Here is a 25,965-nt window from a genome sequence, read left to right as displayed (position 1 = left end):
AGAGAAGATTACAACCAGATTTAGAATCAGCCCAGTCCCTCCATCCTACCCTCTTCCAGCCAGTTCATTTGGTGGACGGCCACACGATTTCAGTGTGCAGGAAAGAAAGCTGCTTTCTCAGAGTAAATATTTGGAATATTTTGCATGGTATCGGTCTGACAAATAACTGAAGAAACTTTTGAGAACAGTGACCGCAAGAGGAAGAGCGCACGCTAAAGGCTGAGCTGCACAGAAGGCAAATAGAAGATAGCAGCACGAAAGGACTAGGCTTTCACAACACAGCAAGGGATTTACAACACTATTTCCCAAAAAAGAGCAAAATCAGGCCCCAATATGGAAGACCATACATCACGAACTCAAAAAAATGGTTTTTAGGTATCACAAGACATTAACTATAGACATTAACTACCTGATACACACACTTTCAGAAAGCGTTTTCTACCTGCACAAAGCTGCTACCCTGCTCTCCAAGGGCCCCACGATTAACGATGGGAACCACCATGATACCATGAACAAAAGTGACATAAGCATGGCTTAAGACTCCAAGTACTCCACCTTATCTTACCCGAGTGTTTTATTAAGTTTACTCTGCTCACTGGCAGGACTTTAAATTTGAAATTCATACTAGGCATGAAATAGGTCAAAGCAAAACATCGCCATAGCTGTTCTATAGAAGAAAACCACTAAGCCAAAAGGAAATGGTTTTGTCCCCCTCTGGGCTTTATTACTTTCACCGAAGCATTTCTGTTAGACAGTCAAAAGTACAAATACAAAACAAAAACAATACACAAAACAGTAATTAGCGTTCAGGAATCTGAAATGAAACCGTATCAGGAAAGCCACGCATCACCAACAGGAAAGACCACTTGTAAAAAGTAGTTTGAACGTTTCAGTTCTTCCAAATTCCATTGTGAGCAATGCCCAGCAACTAAAACATACCCATACAAAATAAATCAGCCTTGGCTGAAGTTTGATTTTTGACCCAATTACAGTCTTCTTCCCAAAATAACCTCTCACCAAACAACTAAAAAGGCTGCAGTCAAGAACCGGCCAACATAACCAGGGTCTTTAGCGAGCTTACACAGCTCCCTCCGCACACAGAAACTATCATTTCCATTGCAAGAACGGCAAAGCTGTTTGTGCTACGTCAACATCTGAACAAGTCTTAAGATAGGATCTCTACATAAATTAGGACTGCATCCAGACCTGAAGCGGCAAACTAGGACTCCCAAGAAAAAGAATATTGCCATCCTAAAAAACGGGCAGCGGCTCTGAAACGCCTGTGAGAGCCCTCCAGAGAACAGTCCTAGCCTCTCGCCCTCTGATAAAGCAGCAGAAAGTGCCTCGGCAGGGTACGGGGGGAAGCAGCAGAAACAACCCCACGAGTTCATGGCGGAGGAAGTAGAGAAGTTTGACAAAAAGCAAATTCAGGGTCTAAAAGACAGATCCCAGGAAGCAGTAAGCGAGGCCAGAAGAGATGCGCTGTAGGAACTCGGAGCAAGGCAGGCAACGGGGAGCCCCAGAAAGCGACAGGTTGAACTGATGAACCTGTGCCGCCCCCCCCAGCATCTCTCCCCACATGCTCCTCTATTTCAGCCAAGGCGCCCCTTCCAAAACCCCACTACCTTAATTCATAGCCGAAATAATGGCAGTATCTACCCAAACGTGGATTTCGAGTTACTGTTACATTCAGGTCTGCTGGCCACGTACACGATGGACTTGAGACAGAAGAACCGCAGCCCCCACCTGAGGCAGACATGCTTACATAAACATAAATCCAAGAAAACCCAGGAACAGTTAAAGGCCCTTTTCACTCCCTTCGTGCTCCTCCTCTTTCCCCTCCCTTTCCCACCTACGTCTAGTATAGGAGAAAAATGGTTAGAGGTACAATGAAGAAAACCTGATCTAATTACACTGGAAGTACAAAAATGAAATACACAAAGATTAAGCGTTGCTAGTACAGTTACTTCATCTATCATGCAATGCAGCATTAAACTTACCTGCTCATTACTGCAATTTGGCAACTGAAGCAAATGCTTAAAAAAGAGCCCTGACAAAACCCACAGTAAGTGGGATGAAACGAGGAAGAGGAGGAGGTGGTGAACAAGAGAAAATTACACCAAGAGATCAAGTTAAGTTGGAGATGCACAAATTCACCTGTCTGAGAAGATCCACCCCCTTCTAGAGAAGACCTGCAAGCTAAAGTTTCAAGCAAAAAACTCAGTGGGGAAAAAAATCCCCACTGCTGTAACCGAGTTGTATGTGCTTGGCACCAGTAGAACTTGTTGAACACAGCTGCTGCCAGACAGACACTCCTGCAGAGAGGACCAACATCAGTGCAGTGGTTTTTTAATTTGTCTAACAATTATTCTCAGGTTTAGAAGCACATAGCTAATGACAACCTGCTGGCTAGCCAGAGCAAACATGTATTGTGAAGTGCAGGTACTGGATTTCTGCTGTTTATACCCTTTCTCAGAGGTGTAATTCCACTGGATTACACCAGATTTGTGAACTCCAAATAATGTGTTACCTGCAAAAGATGGAATCTTCCAAGATACAGGGTCCATTTACCAAACAGTAACATCAAAAATGCTTCCAATGTACAGAATCCCATTTTAATGTTGTTCTGGAATTAAGGCAGAAACACAGCAGGGCTCCCCTCTCATAAGAGCATATGGCATTTTAAAAAGCAGTGCATTACAAATTCCCCTAGCAGCTATTGAGTCATTCAATAGAGGCTCAATTTATCTTAGTTGTGTCTCTCCTACCTAGGCACATGCTCCATAGTCAGCGACAGGAAGATTTAAGTTCCTCGTAGTCATAAGGACACAAGTTGTGCCTCATTTATATTAAAGATATACACACTTTCGATGGGTTTTTCAGACACACTCGACGACAGCTCAGCACTGCCGAGGTCAGGCACTGGCCATTGCTGGGGAGAGAACTCAAAGAACAAGAAGTTCCTTGTGTGGAGCATCCTAGATCGCCTGTGTTTTACCAACACGCAAAGACCGTACGTCCTGCCAAACAATTTTAGGCATACCACGTATAAAAGAAGGCATTTCAGGAAGCTGGATGGTATTTCTTTTCTGTTCATACAGAGTGACAGACCATCACAGTCCATAAATTTTCTGGTACTTCATCTTTAATACTTGCTAGTGAAGCGTTCGCCAGTACAGGGAGCCAGGAACTTGACTCAGATTTTAATTCATTGCTTATCATTCTGCAAAACTACTTCAGCACCCACCAGCTTCGTGCAATGGCTGTAATACCAAAAAGGCAAGCAGTACTCTGTTGCAGAGAGAACCCATGCTTGCATTGAAATTCTGCGGGCACATACCAGCTAGCTTCTGAATGAGGTTTACCCAACCTTTCAGCTTTTGTTTAGTGCCCTCCACGCATTGCTGGTAGTTACCACTTCTGGCCAGAGCGACTCTAAGGTATTTTGGCTGGTCGTCAGGGATTAATTCTGTGCCACAGAAATTCACTGAGAGCTGAATGGCTGAAAAATAGCAAACCAAATGAAATGGGCACCACGGTCTTTGCAGTAGCTGAGTTCAGGCTCCAGTTTTGAGGCTGATCTGTAAGGTCAACATCCTCAAGGCTTTGCTCCACCTTCTGCATGGAGCAAACATGGACTGCAATTGAATTGTTTTCACACACTTGAAGAGGAAGATATGAAGCAGCCACTAATTAAAAGGACCCCTTGTCAGAAAAGCTAAAATACCAATACCCTTCCTGGGGTCATTCAGTCTGACGCACAGATTGATCAGCATTGCCCTGTGCTGGAATTCACAGCACGCAAGGCTTCTAAAGCAGAGCGGGCTTGGAGCATGAGTCTCTACCAAAATAAAATTGCAGTGTGCACAGCTGAAAGGGATTTCAAGAGGTCACCCAACCCAGCTGTCCCCAACCTCTGACAGCTAAGCTTCTTTATCACCTTTAACTTCTCTTCTTCATCATGAACACTTTTTTCTTGCCCCCCCCAACCCCTTGCAACCCATTTTTCACATGACAACATAAGGGATGAGCAGGGACAGCCAGAACTTGTGTTCTTTGGCTCCTCCCTGCCCCTTGCCCACATCTCCTAAGGCTGCATTTGCCACCAGGGACCCAGCACTCCGGTCCCCAGTGCAGGAGCACCAAACCCCAACCCTTTCCACAGGCATCTGCCAGGATCTTTTCTTTTTGAGTTCTCTCCAGCAACAGAGATTTCACAACTCCCGTTTGGCAACAGAAAGCTTTTTCCAAAGCTTTCCAGCTCTCCCTTCTGCATCTTAAATCCATAACTTCTCGTCCTCTCTACAGCGGGCATGGAGAACAGTTCACTCCCTTCTCCTCTTGCAGCAGGCTTTCGGGTGTTCTCTATGTAGAACAACCTTCACTCTGTAAACCTTCCCTTTAGTAATGTTTTCTAGACATCCCTGTGAATTTTTTCACTCAATTTTTCTTACAGCTTTGTCCGCAGGAAAAGGTGTTTCTTAAAAGGTGATGCCTTCAGTTGCATGCCATAGTCCAGCTCATGCCAAGTAGAACCATTTTGCAGGAGCGTGTATGCATCCCCATCTAGTGTGCATGTGTCCCCATCTAGTGTGCTTGCTTTTTTTCTTTTAGGGTCAGAGAAGGGAAGGGTTTGGGGTTGGTTTTTGGTTTTTTTGCAGCCACCTAAGACTGACTTACATTCATTGCAAACTGCTAAGTGGAAGCACTACGTTTTTGATTATTATCAAAACATGTATTTGGTAGGAATACAGGCAAGCCTAGGGCTTTTTTTCTCCTTAGATATTTTGCCAACCTAGCTGTGTTAATGAATAGCATTTAAGAAGAAACTCCAGCGTAAGTACAGAGAAACAAATGAATGTAGGCAACAATATCACCAAAAATTGAGGCTGTTGTGGTTGATTTTATTCAAAGAGAGGGATTAAGAGTACCAGCTAACAGACTCCTCCCTTCCAGACTAAACTGCAGTCCCACTAGAAAAGATCCTGCCAACCTTTTTTCCAGGATTGATATTCCTATTGCACTGGGGAGGAGCAAGGAGCCAGCTAGATAGGAGGTAAGCAGCCAGTTTTATTTGCCCTGTAACAAAATGCTCCCACCCAGGAGTAGTCCGCTATTCTGCTACTCCCCAAGCTGGATCAGGCAGAAACCTGAACACACAAGAATATGGCTCTGTTCCCTCTGCAGGGACCCAGATCTCAGGAAAGTCAATGCCAATCAGCAAGAAAAGGACAGGCCTGCTGGAGGAGCGGGGAAGAGGGGAAGGAAAGCTGCAAGTTGGTTATTTTTATTTTAGGTCACCCAGTAAAACCAAAGCATCTGTGTAATGCTGCAAGGTTCTTATTTAGAAGTGAATTCATGAGGTTCAGAAAGGGAGCTTACAAACACCACAGCATGCTTCAGACCATTCTTAAAGCTTTTTGCCCTGAACCCATCACTTTAAAAGTCAGCAATTTTTTTTCACCAAGCCCACCCCACCCACATGCCTCCTTGTCACAGAGCGATACAGCAGACGTTTCTCTCCAAATTAAATCCACTTTTTCTTGAAGGAGGAGGGTCAAGAGGATGAGGGCACCATACTTTGAAAAAGGACATTAAAAAATAATTATGCTAAACCACGTATCAGCACAAATTAAAGAGAGACAGTAAAATGCCTGCTTTCAACTTGCTTAAATATTCAATTAAAAAAGCCATCTAGGCAAAGTTTTATTAAAATAAATCAACTAAGGAAATGCTTGTTAAACCAATCTGAAACCCGCATTCTTTTTGGATGTTCCTTCACTGAAAAATAAGTCTTCGCTCTGCCATTATGAACCCAATCATGTCTTCAATGGATGCGCCTTCCTTCGCAGCAGCAGCAGCAGGTGTGAAGAGCAATCAGTGCTAATTTCAAACGCAACACTAAGTGTGGTAAAACTTCTGCCTGTTTCCCTCATACTAGAACACATCCTCCGCCTTTCTCAGGCCCAGCAAGCCAAGTTATCCGTAGGTAACCCTTTCCCGTAGTTCATAGCTTCCTTTGGGATCCATCAAGACAGCTTTTGTATTGGTGTCAGAAGAATTAGTGCAGATGGGCATGAAGCACTGCCTTTCCACCCATAATGCCTTGAAAAAAAACCAAAGGTTCAACCTTCAAACCAGACGTTCCATATGGGTACTTGACAAACACTGAGATCACTGCATTTGTAGAAAATGTTTAATGTTTAGGACATTAAAAATTGACAGAAAAAAAAAAACCAACACAAGAGAAAAAGAAAGAAAAGGATTATACCACTTCCTTCTGCTGTAGAGAAAGGTACAGGCGCATTCCCTGAATGAGGTAAGGCTCATATAGTGGGTTGCATACAGCAAGTCCTGTTATTTCAGTGATGATGAGCACTGTCTATCTGGTTTTTACTGTGAAATATAACCAAGTTGATGCTGTGAATGCCAGTTCATCAGGTAAACAGCAAAACAAGGAAACTTGTTTTTCTCCAGTAAAGCTGCAAAGCCTGCTTTCCAAGCTACTACGTAAAATTCCCTTTAATATCACCACTACTTTGGCCAGCTCTCTCTCTCCAGCATGATATTGCTACTGAAAAGCCAATACATTACTCCAGCAGTGTACTGGAATATACCATAAAAAACCTATAGTACACAGACTAAAAATGAAACTTTTCAGCCAGTAAAGCTTATTTCCTTATTGGTAAGTTGCTAGCAAAAGCTTATAAATTAAAAAAAGAAAAGTGCCATGAAGAAGGTTTTGGTATAGGCACAGTTGCACCCAGGAGAGCTTGCTAGCCGTATACATCTAATAGCATACATACACGTTTAATGGATACATTTTCATTCTAAGACTATATGCTCCAAAAACCTTTCCCATGAATTAAGTTATGGTCCTCAATTCACAGCCACGGCTACAGCTGCAACAAGCAAGCTGAAGCAATGCCATTTTCAACCAAAGTTTTCATTTCAGATGCAAGGCTGAATGCTTTTTCTAGGGCTGAGCAGGACTCAGGCAGCTAACAAGCATGTCTGTACCCGGTCAGCGCCAAGGTCCACCCCGTCTCTCAACATGTTCCCAGCAGCAGCCAGCAAATGATGGCCAGGGAAGAGCAGAGGACCAGGGCAAGCGTATTGCGACCCCGCGGCTGCCTGACCTCCCAGCACCTAGCGATCTGCAGCCAAGTCACTTCTCATGGCAGAAGCAGTGCCGCTGCCTTCGGAGTTCAGCTTAAGACACGCTGCTGTAAGTTGTTAGAAAATGAAGGCAAACTCAGTCCTTTCAGAGCAGGCAGAGGAGGGGGCTCATTGAGTGTTTTCTGATGAGTATTTGGGCTGGAAAGCTTGAAAGGAATCCAGCAGCGTCTGGCAGCAATAGGTCTCATACCATCACAGAAAGACGCTGGAGAAAAATGCAACTGGAGAGTTAAGCTAGCCAGTTCAGTTTCCACCGTCAAAAAAAAAAAAAAATCCAACTTGAGACAACAAAAAGCAAACCGAATTACTCAAAGTACATCATATTTCAGATTAAGACATCTCGATTCTTGAGAGATCATGTAAACATCCTTGCCGCCGTGCTAGCTATATACGAAACACACCTATTTTCAAACAGTTGTCCTCTCCACAGATAAGAGCGATACCACACACAAATTCAGCACGAAAAACATTTACAAGTTTCAGAAGAGTTAGTTACGAGCAGAGACTGCTAAAAGGCATGGCACTGTCACCCCGCCATAGGTTGGCCAGGAAAGCAAAAGACAAGATAAAAAACCTCAAAGCACAAAATACCAAGAGCCAGCCACCTCAATCCCATGATCCCAGTGGTGCGGATATTTCACTGGAAATGGGAAAATCAGTAAGGATCTGGAATCTGGCCCAAATTCCCACTGCTGCTTATAATTTTAGCCAAAGGTACTTCACAGGCAAAGTGAATTTAAAAAAAAAAAAAATCCTTGAAATAGAGACAAGAGCCTCATGCTCCCTAGGAAGAGAGGGGCTCCGACCCTCTGTACCGTGAGCAGCCCCAGGAAGCTGCCCAAGGAACCGGAGGCATCACCCTCTGCTGTAACCACCAGAAGGAAAAACACCACTGCTCAGCAGGTCTGGGTGGTTTGGGTCACAGCATCTTCACTGACCTCAAGAAATGAAAACCTTTCTTTCCCTTTGCTTTCAGCCCTCTCGCAACTCAAGCTTAAAGCAGAGGCTGGCTATATGGTTAATAACCCAAGGGCCACAGGCGCCAGATGGATGCGAGAGGAGAATTTCGGCTCAGACACGCTGGTAGGGAGCCCAAGACTGCAGGAAGGCATCTGGGGCAAGGGGGCCCCTGGAAAAGTACGCACTGTGCAGCATAACACTGGATCAATCAATCACAACTGCCACTGGGAGGTGAACGCTTGCATTAGGCATTAAAGATGCATGCATCAACCGTATAGCCGCGCATCTCTGCTCAGCTGGGAGGAGGAACAATGTTCACACTGAGACCGGATGGAAAGCTAATGGGTTTAAAAACCTACCTTTATCAAATAAACTGATGATAGCTGTGTTATTTAACAGTGTGTCAGCTGTTATCAAAATTCGGGTCCCTAAGCAGTCTAGCCTATATCACTACCAGGAACCTGAAAGCTGACCCAGCAGGAGAATACTGAAAACTGGTAACACTACACCATCATATGTATTATGTTAAGAGGAAAGACAGGCTGGTTTTGAACCAGCACATAATGCACACATTTCCACCATCATGTTCCCCTGAAAAGACCAAATCTGCATTTGAAGTACCGACAACTTGGAATCTCCAGGGAAAAAAGCATTCTTTGTACAGAGTCAAGCTTAGGCAAATCTTGCAACAGTAATTACAGACACTGCCTCCCCAAGCCATCTGCTGTGGCATTTATAACTCCTGGAAGGGCAGCAGGCAGAGCTGGTGAAGGAGAAGAAGAGGCACACATATCTCAGCAACCAAAGCCAGGCTGTGCAGAAAAGCCGCGACGCTGATCTGCCCTGAACAGGAACTTACGTCCTGGTTATCCAGACCTCCTTCAGCTTGCAGATAGCACCGGTGTTCACGTAGCAGAGGAAACAGCTGGGTCTGCAGCCTTCTAGGATCAAAGGGAGTTAGGAGCCCAACCTCAAGGCAACTCGTAACCCTGAGCAAGTCCAGCCTGGCAAGAGCCCAGCAAGAAGAGTCCGACCAGGACCTCATCCCATGAATGATCAAACTTGGGCTCTGAAGTCAGCCTGAGCAACCCAACTTTCACACGCGGACAAACTTTACAGGCACCAGCACAGCCAACAGCTCTGCACATCTCTCCTCCAAGAAGTGATGTCAGTAACATGGGCAGCATAATTTAGAACAAGCTACCTTGATCCTTTATGAGGACACCTAGGGTCCAGCCTGATGTACACACCTGCATGCCGACAACCACTGCATCTGCGAAACGTTTTCATCGGCACAGCTACAGCTAGAGGAAGAGGCAGAAAGATGCGCTCACCCACCCTTTGCTCACACAACCACAAGTTCTAGTGGCGAGCCAGGCCACGGGCACTTTGAAAATCCCACTTTGGCAATACGGCTGGAGACAATGCCGATTAATTGTTTTGCCATCCATAAAAAATTACTACAATACTCACTTCATAGGGTTGTCACAAGGGTTATTTAACATCTCTGAAGAGCTTTGAAGAAGAAATAGTGGCTATTGTTCTGAGTACCATAGAATTTGGAAAGATCTCACATGAATTTTGCATGACCGTGCATGTGTGACAGTTGCAGCACCCATATATTATTTTTCTCCACAAAAAAAGCCTCACAGAAGCTCATTTACTCTGGGCAACACTTTAGTCAGAAATGTATTTTGGTTTGCTCGTTAATATATCCTAAACAGATATCAACTTTGACTATTTAATTAATAGATTCAGGTGCTGTTTCTAGTCATTCTTAATTAAGGGAAACATTGCATTTTTGACAAAGAACTCAGTTTAGGCTGTCAGGGCTCCTAATAAACACACTGTAATTACCTAAGTAATGCTAACGCACAAGAACAACAACAGGGAGGGGAAAAAAAAAAGGCAGTTAAAAATTTCACTGAAATCCCATTTCCTTTACAGCAGATGAGAAAGTCAGTCTGCATGGAGAAGAGGTGCTGCACGCAGAAAGAGGCCAATGTCATACCGCTTGTGCCTGACCATTAAAGAGCTCTTAACACTGATAGAGAAACATTGTAAAAGTTTTAAATAGTTGGGTTTTTTTTTTCCCCATCAATACACAAATAAAGAGGAGGTACTGGATTCTAAATGTTCACATCCACCTCTTCCATGAAGAGAATTTCTAGCATGTTGCTCCAAAGGTATAAGGACTCTACACGCCCCTTCATTCTCATAAAACACAAGGAGCTCAACACCTACTTCAAGGACAAGCTTTTTTTTTTTTTTTTGAGCAGTCTCAAACTACAGCGGTAATCATAATTAGGCACCGAGGTTGTACCCAGGGTGGAGACTGACCTGGCTGAGAGATCTACCATTTCCACTACACAAAGCTTCAAAGGATCTTTAAACTCTTTGGGACACAGACCACATCTTCTGTTTGGAAAGCAAACACCACATTATTGATACTACTGCAAGATAAATAACAGTATTAGGACTAGTCAGTACACCAGCTTTCATTCCCCATCCAAGATGCAACAGAAAGCTTCTTCTCGTCTTTATTTCATCCTAGCTCTCCACCAAGGAACTGGCACCTACGGGTGCACAAAAAAATGCAGCATTGCAGTAGCAAGCCTTACAGAGCCAAAGTCCCAAGTTCCCTGATTCCCAGGGGAATTGGCCCCCCAAAATTATGTGCCTGCTCTCCCTAGAAAATGCACTGAGGAAGTTGCATGCCTGAGAACAGCAAAGAGAGGAAATTTTTTTAAAAAGAGAGAGAAAGAAAGAGACAGACAAAAAAGTGACATAAGCAGCTGGGCTGATTTACCAACAGCACGCAGCAAGGAGATGTACCATCAACCCCAGCTTTCCTCAGGTTCATGTCTGGTAGAGATCAACAGCTTTAGGGGAAAGTTCAGGGTGCCGAGACTGCCCCGACCCCCTCATAAAACACAGGCACGAAACAGAACAGCAAGACTGATCAGCTCCTTTGCCCATCAGTCTGATGGGCAGCGTCCTCACGTAGCCTGAGCTGTACATCATTTTGGTACAGCTTTCCTTGCCTTTTCCCTGGAAGGTATCAAAACCTTCACCCAGCACTTCCTTGGCAATGCACCAGGGCACCCCGGCACAGCTGCTCACTGCCCTCTCCTACTAAAACCGTTTGGGTTTTGCATGGTTTTACAGACAGAAGACGACTCCCTGTGGCTTTCGGTTCCTTTTTACAACACCAAATACCCATTTGGACAAGGACAAGAACCCAAGCCTCCTGCTTCCCAAGATGAACGTCCTGTCTGCTAAACCACACGGTTATGCTAACCCGCGCAAGGTCAGACAGCTACAGATGAAGACACAGCAGAAGCAGGGGCTGTTGTGAAGGACCGGATCCAAAGGCAGCGCTCACAGATTAGACAAAAAGAGACAAGCATTTCTTCCATTTTTGCTATGACTTGTGTGTAACAGCTTGTAAGTGCCCAGCTTCTCATCACGGTCGTGTCTTGCACGCTCCTAAACATGTCCAGACTCAGAAGCACAAGGAAGTTTTCCAGGTAAATCATAGGCATCCATTGATTTTAGGAGCACCAAAAACATATGTAAGCAAGGGTTGGTTTCCTTTTTAGCCATTTGAAATTTGGACTTCTGCAATTAATAAACCAAAACAGGAAGCAGAGATCATTGGTTTGGTGCACCAACAAATTAAATGCTTCTAGATTATCCTGATTCTACCTCTAGGTGCCTGCGTCCTAGCAATAACCAGCCCCCAGCTTAGGTGCTGACTCAATCCTGGAATCCTGACATGATCACCTATCAGGTGGCAAACTGATTTTAATGTAACACTTGTAAGAGTATCTTCATCAAGCATGTGGCAGAGGCCTTGAGATTAGTGTTTCTTTTTCTCATTTTACGTTGGTTAATCTCACAGGTAAACAAGACATTTGGATAACACCTTCTAATGCCTCTCCATTCCCCTCCTTTTAGTTTTACTTAAAAAGATGGTATTGATTACTTATCAAGAGCTACCCACAAGCAAAAGTTCCCTGGTATTAGCCTGAAATGCAAGTGTAGACAGAGAATCCTTATTACTAGGGGCTCTGCACCAGAAGGTGGTGGAACAGTCCGAGATACAACAAAATTTTGGGTTCCCTTTGCTTTTTGTCATTTCTTTTGTTCCTTATCTTGTAATACTCAAGGTACCGACTGCCTCGTCACCTGTTCTTCGTTCAGGCACTGCCTATAAACAGACTAATATGCACGCACTAATATACACACTCAGCATTAACACTAAAAAACCCCACTGAAAGAACAGGACATTTTTAGCCATTCCAGATGATAATTACGTTTCTTTGTCAGTATCTTGGCCATTCCTATCAAGAATTATGTTCTCATAAGCCAAAGGAGCAAGACTGAATGCAGCCTTTCTTGGGTTTTTTTGTATTTGCATAAAGCGTAGAAGCAGCCTACCATAATTTATGGCTATCATAAATTTAGTATAGGTGAACTCATTACAGTTAACAGCAATACTTCATTCACACCAGTTCCCCACAAAATGTAAGCCTCAAATGCAATTATTCCATAATAGTTTTGCAAGTAAACAAAACACCATTTAGGATTTGAAAACAATGCATCTTTCTGCAAACAGAGGCAGAAAGAAAAAAAAAACAAACACAAACTAAGCTAGCACAGGACTATGCAATAGTTTCATTTTGTAAGAAGATTAACACAGGGCAGAAAGCTTTGGCTCTGGCTGAGGAAAGAACACACACTTTGTGCTAGCAGAGTTCCCTGTAAGTGGAATGTTGTCCTGTTTGTAGATACATCTCTTCAGAGAGAAAAGAAATCACACCGGGAAGAGGAAATAGCATCCTTATTTCTCTCCAACATTACCTCAGCTAAAGCCTGTTCTGATTTCAGCCCTTGTCAGGTACAACTCACACACCCTTGACCGAGCTGCCTGCAACATACTGTTAAACTGCAGTACCAATGTCATGGTTTAACCCCAGCCAGCAACTAAGCACCACACAGCCGCTCACTCACACCCCCCCGGTGGGATGGGGGAGAGAATCGGAAGAGTAAAAGTGAGAAAACTCATGGGTTGACATAAAGACAGTTTAATGGGTAAAGCAAAAGCCGCGCGCACAAGCAAAGCAAGGAATTCATTCACTGCTTCCCATGGGCAGGCAGGTGTTCAGCCATCCCCAGGAAAGCAGAGATCCATCACGCGTAACGGTTACTTGGGAAGACAAACGCCATCACGCCCATTGTCCCCCCCTTCCTTCTTCTTCCCCCAGCTTATATACTGAGCATGACGCCATACGGTATGGAATAGCCCTTGGGCCAGTCTGGGTCAGCTGTCCTGGCTGTGCCCCCTCCCAGCTTCTTGTGCACCTGGCAGAGCATGGGAAGCTGAGAAGTCCTTGACCAGTGTAAACTCTGCTCAGCAAAAACCAAAACATCAGTGCGTTATCAACATCATTCTCATCCTAAATCCAAAACACAGCACTCTACCAACTACTAAGAAGAAAACTAACTCTATCCCAGCTGAAACCAGGACAACCAAGTTTTGCTGAGTGGTCCTGCCATTTTAATCATGCTTAGCGGGGACAATCTGGTCAGGTGTTTTTCCTGTGCTTGTCGAATTCAAGCTGTATTTGGAGACCAACTGTTCTCTAGCCTGCTTTCTCCAATTAAGTGAGTATATAGGGGTGGAGAGGTGAGGGCGGGAACTAAGAGAGAAAGGGATAATGAGACTTTCTTAGAGTACATAAGATTGCCCTAAAAAAAGGTTGAAAAAAGGTATTGAATGTAATGCATGTAATTTTAATCGTGAAGGTTCAGTAATAACAGCCATGAAGGGGAAGAAGACTAGAGTACACAGAAGGGAACCAAAAGCCAAGTTACAGGAAAGACCAGAACATTTATGTTTAAAATCCTCACAGCACACGGAGCTCTGTAACAGCCCAACGCTCACCACAGCAAAGAGAGTTCACTGCAGGTTACAACAACTCGGTTTAACTTCATCATCTCGTATACAGATGCAGTGTTGAAAGAAAATAAATGGAAACTGCATGGGGTTTACTGCTTTCAGAATCAAGCTTGGGGAAAAAAAACAAAATAAAACACATACCTATCTGTGATTACGTTCAGCTTCACCCAAACGACCTGCAGTTCAAGCAAAGAGCCTCAAGTGAAGAGCGTCACCGCGAAAGAAAGACTGCCGGGACAAGCGGAGAGCTTACCGCTTTACTCCCAAGCGTGCTTGTACGTATCAGCAATTCACCGATGGCAAACGCGCGATCTTGGACTCTAGCTTACTTCCCTTAGAGCGGAAGAGGGGGAAAGGCCATGAAGTTTATTTTGGACTTGAAATTAATGAGTTTGATAACATGATGAGCTAATGAGATTATTATTGCTTTGAAGGAGCAGCAAGATTACTGCAAACTCTGCCACTTTCCTCTCTCGTTCCACACCTGCTCTCTGCCTAATCAAGGAGGGGAGATGCAGATTCAAAGAGGAAAAAAGACTGGAGGCATATACAAGAATATACAAGTGAAGCATCAAATGGGTAACAGTCGCAACACGCAAGTTCCCTTAGAATACAGTGTATTAAAAGCTATAAGGAAATAATCAATGTGCTTATTGATTTAGATGCCTACACATTAGGTTAGCAGCTTATTAAATCCATCAGCATCATCTGAACAGAATCCAAGCACAACAGCATCCTATTTGGTTGGCGCTCTCAGATCAATAGGGTTTGCTCTTCTCCATTTTGCACTCGCAAGCCGTGCGCCCAGGTACAGCCTGGCTCTCCCGAAACGGGCTTCCCTTCTATTTTTTTGTTTGTTTGTTTGTTTGAAGCCGCTCTCCCACTTTTCACCCTCCCTCCCTCCCCACAGGCTCGGCGGAGCGCCCCGCTGCCATCCTCCCAGCAGCGAGCCGCCAGCCTGCGCCTCCTTCGCTCCGCAGCCCCCGGGAGGGCGTCCATCTCCACCGGGGCGGGAGGATGCCTTCCAGCCGGGGCCCGGCCGCGCCGGCGGGACCATTGTGCCCTTCCCCGCCCCGCCGCCACCCCCCCGCCCCCGGTACCCCCTGCCGCCGGGCCCGGCCCGGCCCGGCCGCCCCCCCCCGCCCGCCCGCCGGCACACAAAGGGCTGAGCCTGCCGGCGGCACCGGCACCACGGCCGCCGGACCGAGCCGGGCCCGGCGCGGCTCCTGCTGTCGCCGCCGCAGCGGGGGGCGGCGCGCCGGGGCCCTTCGCGAGGGGCGCCCGGCAGAGCCGCCGCCGCCCGCGCCGGCAGCATGCGGGAGCGCCGAGGCGGGGGGCGCTGCCCCGGCCGCGGAGGGGCCGACATGGCACGGCACGGCACGGCGCGGGCAGGGTCCGCCGCCCGCCTTCCCCCCGCAGCCCGGACCCGCGCCTCGCCGGCGGAGCCGCACCAACCTGCAGTCCCCGCCGCCGCCGCCGCCTCCTCGGGAAGAGCCGGAGCTGCCTCTGCCCGCCTCAGCCTCCAGCCCCGGGGCGGGCGGCCTCGCCCGCCTCCGCCTGCTGCTGTCCGCGGTGCCCCCCCGGCGGCGGCGGCGGGCTGGCTCGGCGCCGCTGCCCTCGGGAGGCGGGGAAGGGGCGAGCGGGGCGGGCGGCGGCGGCTGCGGGAGCCTCGCTCATTGAGTGCGGCAGCCCCAGCTGTCGCCGCCGCTGCTCCCCGCAGCCGCTACTTCCTGTGCAGCGATGGTTCAGTTCCTCCCGGGCCGCTGGGGGCAGGAGAGCCGGGCGGCGGAGGGGGGGAAGGTCGGGTCAGCCAGCGGGGGCGGCGGCGGCGACCGCCTCTCTTCCCGCCCGGCCCCGCCCCGGCCAGCGCGGCGGGACCCCCGCCGCCCGCTCCGCGGCGGGACGCGGTGCGGTGCGATGCGGCGGAGCCGCCCGCCCCGCGCCCGGCCGCCGCCCGCGCCCCCCCACCGCAGGGCGGCCGCCAGGGGGCGCCGCCGCTCCCGCCCGAGGCGCCCCTCGCCGCAGCCCCGCTCCTCCGGCCACCGGCGGCGGCGGGGCGATCGCCCGGCCCGGGGAGGGGAGGGGAGTGCGGCGCCCCCGCGTCTCCATCGCTCGGCCAGGGCCGAAAGCCCACGCTCCCCGCCTCAAGGAGCGGCGGCGGCGGCGCCTGCCCCCGGCCCCTCCGTGCCTCCGGAGGGAGAGCCGCCTCGCTGGGGCGCGGCCGCTCACCGGAGCCATGGCTCGCTTCGCCGCTGGCTGTCCTCGGGGAGAGCGGTCCGTCCCCTCCCGCCTGCCCCACGGCGGGGAGGTGCGGGGGCCTCCGCCGCCCCTCGGGGCTGGAGCGGGCGGGCGCCGGGGAGGCGCGAGCGGAGCTCTCGGGTGCGCGTGCAGGGTCGGGGGTCGGCGTGGGAGAACCGGGGAGACGGCACGGCGGGAAGCGGTAACGGAAGGTCTCAGCGAGGCAGGAAACCGCTACGGAACGCGAGCAATAAAGACGGATACAGGCCCGGGTCCGCCTGAAGAAAAAGGCGGTAAAGCCAGGGCGCCGGGGTGTAGGGGCGAGGCTCCCCGCGCAGTAAATCGGGTGCCCTGCCAAGGGCTGGACTGGGTGGAAACTCCTCATGGAAGGAGCAGGGTCTCACCCCGGTTACCCGATTTCGAACAAACGTAACGCCGCAGGCTGACGGTACCTTTTGTGTTCCTACACGTACCGTAAAGGAGCAGGTCAGAACACAGGGAAGGGAACACAAGCCTGGTCCATTTTTCAGAGTAAGTCTTGAAAGATAACGTTTTTGTTTGGGGTCTCGGTTGTTCTCCTCGGAGTGCGAGAGGGCTGCAGCAGCTGCGTTCCTCCTGGCCAGAGACACGCGGCTCGGCTCGGCGCGGCTTTCCCGGGCGACAGCGAGTAGGGGTAGGGAGATCTTCCTCTCCTTTCCTGGCGCGGCCTGAGGAAGCGTCGAAGCTTGGAAGTTACCCATCTTTTATAGACAATCTTTACAATTGGAACAACATTTTCAAACACCAGTAGCTAGCGTTAGCCTCCAAACGCCTTACTGATGCCACTAAATAACTGGCTTTACTTTTCAAGATGATGAGACCTTGCAACTCTCAAAGCTTTTTCTTCGAGATCGCACACGTTCGTTACCTCTGAAAATCAGTTCCTTCTATTTGGTTCCAGAATACAGATTTTGAGGAGACTAGTGTTAGGCAGTGACATGGAAAGGCAGCGGTCGTAGTGCTCTCTGGATCGTCACAGTAAAGCAAATACATAACTAGCAGTTGTAAGAGACCTGTAAAAAAAAAAAGTGGGTTTAACAGTTGTTTAGGTTCCAAATGTTCCCCTCTTTCGCCTGCGGTATGAGACATTCAGAACATCATAACTTGACCTACTTAAGGAAAGTACACACAAGTAATATCTAAATATTTCTGTTCTGTGTTTACTTGAAGTGCCATTAAATCCCTTAATTGCTGCACTTTTACTGTTATCTCAGAACTCGCTACTGGTTTCCAGTTGTACGTGAGTTCAAGTACGAGGCAGAGATTCTGCCCTCAGGTCGGGGGCGCATGCTGCTTTTTCTTCTTCCTCTACCTCCTCCAGCGCCGCTCTCACTGGCAGCTCTGATCGGCCCTACCGAATGCTGCTCAGCCCATGCCGGCTTGGCCAATCGCAAAATCTTTGGCCGGTTTCCTATGCCGGTGTAGCTTTATAGTAGGCTGCCATAAATTACAGCAGGCTTCCTGGAGAACATCGCAGGTGATTTCAGTCCCTCACGTAGCTCGGCACTGAGGCAGGACAAAGGCAGTTTAGCTTTCCTCTAAGGGTCCCGGTGCTCAGCCTCCCGTTTGTCTTTGTTTCCCAGGCTGGTAGTACACAGGCATTTGCAGCTTATTTTTCTGCAACTTCTGGGTTTGTACAAGGATGCACATAGAGTAGAGCTTCCATTTTTTCTCTGTGTGAGCTTTTAGTATACCTCACAAGTCTGTTTCCAAATCAGAAATAGCTCATTCAAGGAAATGATCTAATAGGAGTAGCCCAGGATGGTGTGATTGCAGAAACAGAGCATGACATAATTTCTACAGTCAGAAGACTTTTCAGATTGTATCACTAACAGGAAGACAGTTAAGCTTGCCTGACCCGTTTCTGGTCTGCCTGAATTTTAACTACAGCAAAGTATAAATTCCCTATTTTTTTTATATACTGCCAGTCCTACTTTGCAGTGCTCACATGCTTACAGTGTCTACTGAGAGTGTTGTACGTGTAACAATCAAATGATCAAAACTACAACCTGACAGGATGGTGCATTCATGGGGTATTTTAGCGTGAGACAGATACGGAAGAGAAAGAGAAAGAAAAGAAAATACATTTAAAGTTTGGGAATAAAAATGGTGAATACAGAAACAGCATGAAAAAAAATCCCAAAAGGTAGCACCTAGAAAGTTTGCCAATAAATTCATTGCCACCTCTCTGCTTTAGCTGTGTTCTGACATCTTACTGGCAAAAAACATCTTCTCTTTCTCAGCAGGTAAGTGTCCTGGTTTCAGCTGGGATAGAGTTAGTTTTCTTCCTAGTAGCTGGTACAGTGCTGTGGTTTGGATTTAGGATGAGAATAATGTTGATAACACACTGATGTTTTGGTTGTGGCTGAGCAGTGCTTACACCAGTCAAGGACTTTCCAGCTTCCCATGCCCTGCCCGGTGCACAAGAAGCTGGGAGGGGGCACAGCCAGGACAGCTGACCCAGACCGGCCAAAGGGCTATTCCATACCATATAGCGTCATGCTCAGTATATAAACCGGGGGAGTTGGCCGGGGGGCAGCGATCGCTGCTTGGGGACGGGCTGGGCACCAGTGAGTGGGTGGCAAGCAATTGCATTGTGCATCACTTGTTTTGTGTATTTTTTTATCATTATTATTTTCTCTTCCTCTGCTATCCTATTAAACTGTCTTTATCTCAACCCATGGGTTTTACTTCCTCCCCCCCCCCCCGATTCTCTCCCCCATCCCACACGGGGGAGGGTGAGTGAGCGGCTGTGTGGTGCTCAGTTGCCGACTGAGGTTAAGCCACGAGCTTCTCTTTCTCAGCTGGTAAGAGCGCTCTGTGAGGTGCTGACCAGTACCTCTGGAGTGAAACTGAGAGCAACTGTCCTGATATTCATCCATTATCATCCCCAGGCTTAAAATGAGCTGTTCCACAGAAGCAATGTTTGTTATGTGCACAAAGCAAGATTTCAAATAGACCCCTACTAGGCTTTTCTATTGAGCAAAAAAACACTTAACACATCAAAATGGTTGAAATCTACTTAAGCGCATCAGGAAAGCAGCTATTTCACATCACCCCAACAAGTCCACGGGGTCTGCTGGAAAGAAAGTCTCTTACATTGATCTTCACTTGTCAATTTTTCTGAGAATATGAATGTAATTAGGAGAAGCGGGTTTTCTCTCCAAATGAAGAGACTTCCTTTTCAACATTAATGGGGGTTGAGTTCTAGGTTTTCAAATTCATCCCTTTTGTAGCCATTGCACGTGCTATAGCCCCGCCTCCCCAGTGCTCATTCTAGTTTCTCAAACTGTTAGTTGGAAATCACTGGAGGACACTTCCCTGTTAGTTTTCAATACTGAGCTGTGTCCGAGTCGTGTTCAACACCTCGGTCCAAGGGCAGCTCCTCATCACTTCCCATCAACTGCAGTGAAGCCCTGATTAACTTCTGGAGCGAGCAGAGGCCAGCGACCATTTGCAGTTTTGTACAGCAGGTACTGCACGAGCCGCGGAGCGTCAGCTGCGGAAAGATCAAGGAGACTTGAAGCAGATGCTGAATCGGGTCTCATCTGTACTTGAAAATTTGGGGGCACTGCGGCAAGTGCAGGTACACAGCATTGGGCACATACATAAGTGAAAGCATGACCTAGCAACAACACTTATTTTCTAGTGCTGACCCATCCTATCCTAAATATAAGCTCAAATTCCTATTTGAGGTCTTAAGAAAATCCATGCAGACCCAATGCATTAATGTATGTGTGATACAAAAGATACAGACAGATAGAATTCATCTCCCGAAGAGGTTAATACTTTAAATCCAACCTAACTGAATATCCTCTTAGCTTACCAAATGTTCAACATTTCCTTTATAATCATTTCTACAGCATTCTCAGCTTTGTTGCATCCTCAGTAGCGTTGTGCTGTCAATTTTGACAAATGAACAGAAACCTGTACTATGAACACAGCTTTCTAACAATTGCTTGAGAATTAATTATTGTTAGAGCTGAAATTTCTTAACTCATAAAACATTTTCCTTTCCTTTGGGAAAGTGTAGTAAGCTTTCATTTGGTCACTTTTGAGTTATACCAGCATTAAAAAAAGTCCTATCACCATAATTATGAATACTTCCACTATGTTAGAAGTATGACTAGAAATAAAGAAGCCGCAAGCTAAAAATACATATATAGCAAGCACTTCAGAAGGGACTGCTGATTTGGAGTGCATACTTTACAGGCCAGCTTTTGAACAGTTGTTGAGTTTGTATAAACAGTTCCCTTCCAGATGTCTCCATTACAGCTTGATTTTTTTTTCCTCTCTTCTCTCTGTTCTAGTGTTGGTCTCCATTAGGAATGAACTGAGAAAGTCTGATAGACAGGGTTGCTTATGAGACTAGGACACAGGAATTCCTGTTTTAGGAACGCCAGATCATTTTAGCCACAGGTGGCATCCCTAGATTCTCATCTCCATGTGCATAGTTGAAAAAACTTCAGGCAGCTAAGAAAAATTTAAGCAGAAAACTTAGGCACCAGAGGGAGGCGGAAGGCGGCTTAAATTCCCTTTGTGCACTTCAGATGCCTAAGCGCTTAACTGCCACTGTGGTGGGAGATGGACTTTAAATCATATTAAATCCAAGTGTAATTTAATTTGGATTTTCCTGATGCCTTGTACAGTTTTTGAATAACAACTTAATGAAACTACATACCGCCAACAACAGATAAGTATGTACATATGCGTTACACATATGTATCTTTCAAAAGGGTTATGAAGTTTAAATCAATACGTAAATAAAAAGAAATGCAGCATTATACTATTTTAATGGGCAGAATTAAGGAAAGCCAGATTTTTATCTTTTCCCCTGGAAAATTAATTCTACTTCTTTACAGAAGAGTCTTCCAATACAAAAATCACATGATGCTGGGAAATAGGTCATGCTGCTAAGCAAATAACAAAACCTCACACAATACAAATACACAATACACATTTTGCTCTAACTACAGCTCCCTATACTTTCTCTTGAAATTGCATTCGTTATCTTCAGATGCCCTGAGGTGAATTTTAGTTCTGTTCTTCTCACAAGGAGCTGAACTAAAGGCTCTTGACTTCCATTGAAATTGCATTTTTTTCCCTGTAATCTAAGGGCTGTATCTCGTGCATCTTCTTAAGGAAAAAATACCCATTAACGTTAGTGGGAATTTTTCTGTACAAGGAAAGCAGGATCACAGTCATATAAATAATTAGATCTCAGGAAACGTTGGATAAACACTAGTTTGATTTAACCCCCCCTATATTTTCAGCCTCAAAAGCCCAGCTCAGCGTAAACATCTGCACTGTAGATGTTGAGTGTTAGGTGAAATGAACCCAGCACTTGTGTTGTGTGGCTGCAGAAGCATGGGTCTGGAAGGGACCCTGGAGATCACTTAGCCCAATGCTCTTTTATCTGATCCAAGGGCTACGTAACCACCTCAGATAAAATTAAGGAACCTTTTTTTGTAATGCACCCACACTGGCTTCCATGTACAAAGAGAAAGCCTTAGGTTCAGCTTTGAGTATCTCTTTACTACGTTTCCTTTCATGAACTTGCTTATTTTCTGGCTTGCATGCATGGAAAGATGCATGTACGTTTGATACTGAGTTTTGGTGGCCTGTTCCATTAGCCACCTTCTAACAGCTTCTGAATCATGCACGGTTCCCAGACCAAGTGTGAAAAAGACTGGTCCGGTTTATCTATAGAACACATCTGTACAAAGAAGTAGGATGGGGTAATGAAAACCCCACTTAATGCATAGGATCAAGGAGACAGAGCTGAGTTTACTGGGGATTCTTAATTCTGAATTTTCTGATAATTGCTATAGACATAGGAAACAGATTTGACATTATTTGAGTCTTTAAAGCAAATTTAGAAGCTTAGTCAATTGATTTTCCTTTGCATTGCCAGCATAGTGGATGGGGGCCAAAATGTGAATGCAAATGAGATTCCTCAGCTTCAGGACTGCATTAGGAGAGCTTCTCCATCAACTGCAGTACCTTACTTTCTAGCTCTGGTGGCACTCACATACCGTTCAGTTTTGTTATGTTTTTAATGGCGGTCAGCAGCATAGGCAGTGCCTCCGTACTTACAATTGAATGTTGACAAACCAATGTACCTATTTCATGCACTGCTCCAGCAAAAACCTACCCACTCGGAGCTAAGCTGTTGCTGCTGGTTTTGGCCAGAGCTGCTGGCAGGCTGCCCTGCTATGTATAAACATGTAAAACATGAAAAGATACAAGACTGCAGTGTGCCAGGTCCCTAATATAGATGAAAACTTGATTTCCTACCTCTGTGTGGAAGAAGTTGCTTCTTCCTCATTTTGGAAGCATTTGCAGTTCAGTAAGCTGCTGTTACATGGAAGGGGATATGCTTTCCCACTATGGTTTTGATATACTTCAAAATGCTTTACTTGAGTAATCTGTGGCTTTGCCAGGCTGAAACTCAATAAACATGATTTTAAAAGGACAAGGATTTAGTGGCACTGCTGTATGTATCATAAAATAAATTCCTGTTGATTTATTAATGCATGAATGAAGCCAGAGAGGATTGTCCAATATTATCCGTCATCATCATGTACAATCCCTGATCTATGGACCTGACTCCTTACTTGGTTTCTCAGGTGTGGCTTTGGTGACACTAGCAGAATCAGACTGGCACAATGACAATATACTACCCAAAAGGAAAACCAGACCCTATCTGTGCCATCAATTAATGTCATAGGCTAAGGGTATTACATAAGCTCCCAAACCCAGGTGGGAACTAGTATGCAAGGCTGTGGCAACATTTACTTCAGACAGGCTTATTTGTATGGTTTTGTAGTCTCTCTGTATGTGTTAATCTTTCCACATGAGTAATTCTCCCAAGACATACCGAAATGAAAATTGAATGTCACAGTATCTGTTTGGTCTGTACATCTGTTACTGATGCTCTGGTTTACACAATACCGGTGAATTGTTGTGCAGTGTAGAGTACACACCGGGTTTCATTGCAGATTTCAATGTAATTGTCACATTTCTGAAGCTAAGTAGAGAAGAGAGAGGAGCCAGTAGACATCCCTCTCCCTCCCCCCCGAGAGCGTGAAAGACATTTATAATTCACATAGCCTTAGAAATCCCATGGCCAATGTAGCATTGCTTCAAAATCTACATCCACAAACCACAAGTTCTGAGAAATGCCAGTTTTGCAGTCATGTTACAGCCTGGATTTGCCAGAAATGGAAGTGAGACTAAGGTACAGCAGATTCGGTGTCATCAGCAATGCTTTAGCATATCTGCAGTTGGGAATAAATGTTTGGATGCATTTGTCTCAGAAGAGAAAAGCAGCAATTACTGACAGGGAGCCTCTGAGACAGGTCCAAGTGGATCATCATATGAAGCAGTCTGTCTCTGCTGTCAGATGAAAAAAAAAAAGTATATGAAAGAACCAGGGATTCATGAAGTGCTGGTTAAGTGCAATGCACAATAATCAAATGCCTAAGTAAGAAAATCTGCTGCAAAGAAAATGGACAACAGGTGCTTCACAAGTTTCAGTAGGGAGATTGGGGCTGCAAAAGCCTGTTATCGTTGTGCTCGCTCCCATATGTAGACTGAGAACGAAGAGATCATTATAGCAAAATAAGCGTGGGACTGATAGTCTGGAGTCTAGATTAGAAAGCGCTTCTTAATGCAGACATTTTCCGATTAGAAATAGTATATCCATTAACCCAAGCGCAAGAACTGTGACTGACTTCACAATAAGACTTCGATGAAATCATGTCAGTCAGTAGTTAAAGGATTAATGGAAGAAGCACTTCCCATTCTATACCAGAGTCTGAGTTTGGGGAACTACTCCTAAACACCCTTGTTGAGACAGGAAAAAAAAAAATACATCCAGATAAATTGTTTCTAATATGCTTGCTGTAGATAATCTGGTGGTAAAGACATAGTTAACATTTCAGAGCTCAAACCAAGCAAATCCAAAGCAACATACAGGCAAGAGGGTTTGAGTACAGTAGCACTATGGCTAAGAGTTGACTTCACTAGTAACACCATGTGAATTGCTATGAGAGAAAGGGGACAGGCAGAAGAGAACAGGAGGCGAGCTGAAACCATCCCAGGAAATAGCTCTACGTTACAGAGAGAATCTAATCAAAAGGATGAGTGGATATTCACGGCTCTTCCAGATCTCTGCATATTAGCACTCCAGAAGGGAGGCTGGAAGTTGCAGATTTGACATGGCATTTGACATTTGCCAGAAGAGACTGATAAAGGCACTGCAAGAAGCAAAGGATACTTCTCTTCCGTAACACACTCAAGGCACAAGGTCTAAGAACAGAGACCTTTTTTGTATAGCCCTATTTATAAGTCAGGATTCATCAAATTATCACTTGAAGAATGGAAATGATACTAGTGAGAAGCTGCATGACAAAAGTTCACTGTCCCACACATGAATCCTGCTGCTTCAGTCTCAAAGACCACTGAGGGGGAAACTGAGCTTCATAAATCATCACGGGAGGCTACACACAGACATACTATTTCTCACGTTCTCCAGGATGATGGGACCAAATCAATCATCACTAAAGGCACAGAAGCCCTGTATAGTACCTTGGAGTCAGCAATGCTGTACTGCACTGGAGTACTGGGAAACTGCTGCTGCTTTCTTGCTTGTTTTTTTTTCTGAAACAGTCCTGGGCAAGATTCACTGACAATAATAATAATAATAATAATAATAATAATAATAATAATAATAATAATAATAATGCATATTCCCTGATGAGTGGCTTTTGGGATGAGGCACAGCTCCTAAGTGTTTCTGCAGGCAGCACAGCGTCAGGAGCCCTGCTATTTACAGACTTTTTGCAGGCCTGGATAATCATGGGGCTTCCCACCAGAAACCGTGGGATTCCCATGTCGCAGTGCGAAGTGCAGTGGCTGGTACCACTGGGCGCTGCTAGACACCTGCCTGTGCCGAATGCGGATGCGGGGAGAGCCAGGGCATAGGAATAAGCGGCTGGAGTTAATTCCTACGCAACAGCTACCAGCACTCGGCATGCCTTGAATGGGTGCTTGGAAGTGGGAAACTGGAGACAGGATGGGACTGGCTGTGCTGGGTCCAGCCAGTGCTGGCTGGATCCTTGAGGGACATGCAGGCAATGTGAACCTGGTGTGACAGGCTCACCACAAGCCAAAGCCACCCTCAGGCTGGTGAGATGGGATAGTAACTGATGGACACGGACACCTTAGCAAACAGACCAAAGTGCACCAGGCTGTGCAAGATGGCAGTCCAGACCAGCCCAAAGACTTATGATAGACAGTTGTATATTGTGTGCACTAACTAGTTTCAGTGGAGATTTGAAGGAGAAGAAAAATTACAGTGTTGCTTGCACCATGCATCTTGTGTCATAGAAGTGCCTTGCAGTATACATTATGGGCTCTCCCCAAAGGAGAATAATATGTCATTTGCTTATGGTGCATTTAAACAGTGAATATAGTTACCTGTGTTAAAGTTTTCTCTTTTAACTCTAAGTATTTGAAGGTTAAGCATTATTGCACCAAATACATTTGTCACGATGCGAGGATGTCACCATAAAAAAATA

At 46.1% G+C, this 25,965-nt stretch overlaps 1 protein-coding gene across 4 annotated transcripts in view; it reads right to left on the bottom strand.

Annotated features, from left to right (window-relative positions):
* The window catches only part of AGPAT3 (1-acylglycerol-3-phosphate O-acyltransferase 3), a 99,989-nt gene extending 82,970 nt beyond the window's left edge, over window positions 1-17,019 (bottom strand). For 2 of the 4 annotated variants that reach the window (XM_087758639.1, XM_087758641.1), the window contains exon 1: window positions 15,560-15,820. The gene's annotated coding sequence lies outside the window, so the exon portion shown is untranslated. Of the gene's footprint in view, window positions 1-15,559; window positions 15,821-16,333; window positions 16,353-16,815 lie in introns of those variants that run through there. The other 2 variants (XM_087758642.1, XM_087758643.1) reach the window with 2 other exon arrangements.
* Between the last annotated feature and the right edge of the window lie 8,946 nt (window positions 17,020-25,965).

Source organism: Nipponia nippon, unplaced genomic scaffold, assembly GCF_047370975.1.
Source record: "Nipponia nippon isolate SJK-2023a ecotype South Korea unplaced genomic scaffold, ASM4737097v1 scaffold_2, whole genome shotgun sequence".
Lineage (NCBI taxonomy): Eukaryota > Metazoa > Chordata > Aves > Pelecaniformes > Threskiornithidae > Nipponia > Nipponia nippon.
The sequence above is the reverse complement of the archived record's forward strand: the minus strand, read 5'-3'. Positions and strand labels throughout refer to the sequence as shown.